The 4,678-nt window shown below is 42.9% G+C and overlaps 1 long non-coding RNA gene across 2 annotated transcripts; it reads right to left on the bottom strand.

Moving 5' to 3' along the window:
* Positions 1-2,384: 2,384 nt before the first annotated feature.
* Positions 2,385-4,469, bottom strand: LOC111257261. 2 transcript variants are annotated; one of them, XR_002677682.1, is made up of 3 exons: positions 3,209-4,469; positions 2,957-3,125; positions 2,385-2,755 (listed from the first exon to the last, which is right to left on the bottom strand). It is a non-coding gene; the product is annotated as an uncharacterized LOC111257261 (long non-coding RNA). The 2 variants fall into 2 exon arrangements; XR_002677681.1 differs by having other exon boundaries at positions 2,385-3,125.
* Between the last annotated feature and the right edge of the window lie 209 nt (positions 4,470-4,678).

The raw sequence follows: 4,678 nt of genomic DNA, 5'->3' as shown, positions 1-4,678 counted from the left end.
AGTGACCCACGATAAGCTCCTCAATAATATTATAAACTAAGTGGAGCAAGAAGATCCCTCTTATCATTAATTTACCTCTCTTATCATTAATTCTTGTGACTTAAAAAGTACCCGTATAGATCAGTAGCGACGTGCTCTGGTGGATTTTTCCTCGTCATCCTACGCATATGGTTCCCAATTGTGGATTGCCCTCCTAATGATGCAGCAGTGGGCAGTGGAGCTTCTTACTGAGGTTGAAGCGGTAGCCCTTCTGGCAGGCGACGGTGAGTGTTGCTGACGAAGACGACATTAGCTAGCGCTGCCTCTGGTTGAGGACTATTGTTGGGCATGCGAGCAAATCCACACTGGTGGGTGGTGGCATACATCACTATAGCCATGCGAGATCTGTTGCACGTCATGGGAGAGCTCCTCCACCACTATGTTATGCCTGTGACGCCTCCCTCGCTGGGATTAACTTCAAGTTCCAGCAAAGGGTGACGGTGATGCGACACGCCGCCACTGCGGGAGTCCCAGTGCCACCGCCGGGAAAGCCGCCAGTCCACCCTCGTTGGAAGCCGCGGCACCCCCATCCCCCATGTGAGTGGTGTAGTTGCGCCAGGACCACCCCTCAGGCCCGGCACCGGCGATGCCCACGCTGGCCACGCTGCTCCGCCAAGCGCTAGACTACTGCTCCATCCCCACCCTTGCGCTTAGCGGCCATTACGAAAAGCTGAGGGATTGTTTTGCAAATCATCAACGAACTACAGCAGTTTAACTCCTAGGACTACGGGTTGATTAAAAAAAAGTTGAGAGACTTTTTTACAAAATAACCACGACGGTCGGAAGAAACAACCATAGTTTATATTAAGTATAGATATAGATTTAAGTATGGAATAAATAGAATTGGCAAACGGAAGTGGGGAGTGGCCGTAGTTTAGGAACAGAATGAATGAAATTGGCAAAGAAAAGTTGGAAAATGGAAGATGACAGAATAAATAGTTTACTAAAATGGAAACAAAATTGTTGGCGAGAAGAAGCTAATCATAATTTTGGAATAAATAGAATTGGCAAACGGGAGTGGGGAGTGGCCGTAGTTTAGGAACAGAATGAATGAAATTGGCAAAGAAAAGTTGGAAAATGGAAGATGACAGAATAAATAATTTACTAAAATGGAAACAAAATTGTTGGTGAGAAGCTAATCATAATTTACGGTCAGAATAAACAAAAGCCACAAACATGGTTGAAAATGGAAAAAATAACAGAATAATATGGAGATTTAAAATAAACAAAAGGTGCAAAGAAAGTTGAAAATGGAAAAATGACAGAATAATATGGGGATTTAAAATAAAATTAGTGCAGAATAGTAAGTATAAATAGAATAAAAATATTGGTAAACAAAAGTTGGAGAAGGAAAAATAAAGTTGAAAATGAAAAACAACATGGTAATATGGGGATTTAAAATAAACAAAAGATGCAAAGAAATGTTGAAAATGGAAAATGACAAAATAATATGGGGATTTAAAATAAAATTAGTGAAAAAGAGTAAGTAAAAATAGAATAAAAAATTGGTAAACAAAAGTTGGAGAAGGAAAAAAGACATAATAAATAAAAGTTGGTTAATAAAAAAATATGACTATGAGATTCGAAACAAAAATAGGATAAAATAAAAAATCGAAAAAACACTAGAGGGAGGACCCTCCGACCTTGTGGTTAACGGCAACACACGCTAACCAACTGAGCTACTCCGGCTGTTTGGTTAGGGATAGAGTTAGATCTAATTTAAATAGTTCATAGTGCACCTTGTTAAATTTCTAAATTTATATTAAGACGCTGTCACATTCCCAAAATTTTAATATGTTTGCACTGTCAGTGAATATAGGCGGGGTTTTGCCTTTGCTTGTAAGAAATTTTCGTGTTCCAGTGCCACAGACGAAGTAAACTGATAAACTTGTTGCAGTAGTTGGCATAACCGAAGAAAACTACAGCTTGCCAGAACCATACGCGGGGTTGAGACAGCATTGCTGCCCAACCAATCCAGTTCGAATTATGCAAGAATTTCCTGAAATTTTAGTTTAGTTTGATCAAAAGAAAAGTTGTTCATGGTTCTCCTAGACTCTTCCTGAGACTAGAAACTCTGGCGCGGCGTTGCAGCGCCCTGCTTGATTTTACCAGCGTTTGGATTGTGAAGTTTCATAAAGTGATAGAATTTCATGGATAGAAGGAAACATTATGTTGAGAAAGATATCATGATTGTATTTGTGAGAAACGTTGGATACGAGAGAATTCAATCAATGAGTACCGTTTTAGACAAATACAATTTTTATTCTAGTTTAACTATCGTCCACTTCTAAGTTCTAACAGCTTGATTGATAATTGAGTCATGGTTAATTAATATATCGGTTATATGGTCTGCTATGCATAGTGCACAACGTAAAGGGATTTTTTTTTCTCGAACACACCATGCTCAGAGCAATGTCCAGATGTTCTTCAATGCTCAACTCTTGAAAATGATACTGTCATACTGATAACAAATCTCTTTTCTATTGTTCTCCTGGGTGCTCGCTTATGTTGGGGAAAACCACCTGATATGCAATTAAAAAAGGAGATTCAATGCTCCCCAAGTTGCCACCATGCGTCAAGAAGCCCTGAGCATCGAGGAGCATAACAGCTCTGCAAGCGATTTGTAACAGTAGTGACTAAGCAGAGCTGAAAATTGGCAAAAAATGGCTGCAGGTGATCTCTTTTAAGATGGACGCCTCAGTTGTATCATTGTTTCCTACACAACATCCATTTTTTTTTACATCAGATATATGCAAGCAAAAGCATGTTTACTAATTATGTATTAAGTAGCATCAAGGACTGTTTGTTTTCTGTTTGCAAGCTTGTTATATCCTGGTCAAATCAACATCTGAGAGATTGAACAATGACAGAGGTGCAGCAATAGAAATGCAAGAAATTAGAGATGAGACATTCGTACCTCATACTTTCCTGTTAGCTTGAGAGAATAAAAAGACATGGCCAGTGTGTGGCTTACTGATATATTTAGAGTTCCTGGGTATCGGTGGACAAACCTTTGAAGATCTTGAATCTTGATTATCACACCAGCAAAAAGCATATAAATGACTTGAGATATTTGTTATGCATACCTGATTGTCAATGAGCATACTTTTAAAAACAACTCAAGGGCTTAGGCATTATGTAAACTGCTAGGTTGGAATGCATCAATCACCTCCATGGTGTGGGCCAGCCTAGGATGCATGGCTTATCATCCATATGTATTGTTCAGCACAACTGATATATTGCTTATGATAATGTCTTGACAAATAACATAAAGAGTTTCCATAGATATAGATGTGTTCGGATCTCAAACTTGAAGTTCTAGATCAGGGTATGTCACATGTCAAATAGGATATGTAATCCATGTAATTTGCTAAGCATCATATTGGTAAAATGGTACTTTTCCCAAATGCATAATTCATCTTGCAATGTAGCCTGTAGTAAGGCATTTCAAGAGGTAAAAGGTATTAGAAGCAACAATACACAACTGAGTAGGTTGAAAGGACTAATGAGCTTACTGATTTAATACAGAAGAACTCATTTACTTATGGATAATGCTCATGGTAGAAATGAGGTGTAATCCAAATAAAACTGATTAGATAATCCACATGGAAATGATATATCACTGAGCTGTTCTTCTGAGGACATATATCGAACACTTGATGTGTATCAATCTATGATGCCAGATTAAAATTACCTGAAATCTAAGATAGCTGGGGAAAGGATCAAACATATATAAAGATTCGTCAGTACCATGGGCCTGATTGCGCATGCTGAAAGGAGCGTTGCTGCCTTCTGTGATGACAAGGAGCTCTTCTGCCGTGCTGCAATGCCTCCTCGCCGTTGGGGAGGTTTTCTGCGGGTGGGCAAGGGACCTGGACCTCCGTGTCACTGCGCTGCGCATCTGCACTTGAGACGCTGCTCGGCCGCATCAGCGACGGCCCTGCGCCCCGCGCCACAAGCGCCGTGCTTGTCCAGCAGACGGTGGTAGCAGGCGGCATGGGGAAGTGGAGGAAGGCGACGGGGTCGCCGTCATCGTCGAGGACATTGGACTGTGGGAGAGGAAGATGAGGTGGATCCCATGGTATCGGTGAAGCGAGGCTTGAAGAGTTCCTCCTGAGCTTGTATGGCAGCGGCCATAGCCTGCGCGGATCTTGGACAGCGCCAATGCAGAAGGCGCAACGGCAGTCGCCTCGGCCATGGCATCAAGGGAGACGGGGCCGGGCGGACGCGGTCGGTGGGTGGCGCGGCTGGCGGACGACGGAGGATGGCGAGCCTGCTGCAGGCGGAGGGAGGCACGGGCGCCGCGGTAGCTGGTAGGCGCGGAGCAGACGGCGGCAGGCGGCAGGCGGAGGCGGCGAGCGGAAGGCGTGAGAGGTTCACCGTTGTCTTCCCTGAGCAGCCTGGCTCGCACCAGGAACCAGGCCGGCCGGAACCAGCAGGATCTGGGATGCAATAGGATGGTATTTGGTTGTCGCTTGAGTTGAATCAGGCTGCGAAAATACGATGATTGGTTACACGTACGAACTCGGAATTCAAAAAACAGGTTGGTCGCATAGAGGCGGTTCCAATCACCACTTGCATTGAGGAGGTGAAGTTACCTAGCTGAACATAGTTTTTGAGGAAAGTAGAGTGTGTACCT

Source organism: Setaria italica, chromosome V, assembly GCF_000263155.2.
Source record: "Setaria italica strain Yugu1 chromosome V, Setaria_italica_v2.0, whole genome shotgun sequence".
Taxonomy (NCBI): Eukaryota; Viridiplantae; Streptophyta; class Magnoliopsida; order Poales; family Poaceae; genus Setaria; species Setaria italica.
This window is presented reverse-complemented; position numbering and strand designations above follow the sequence as displayed.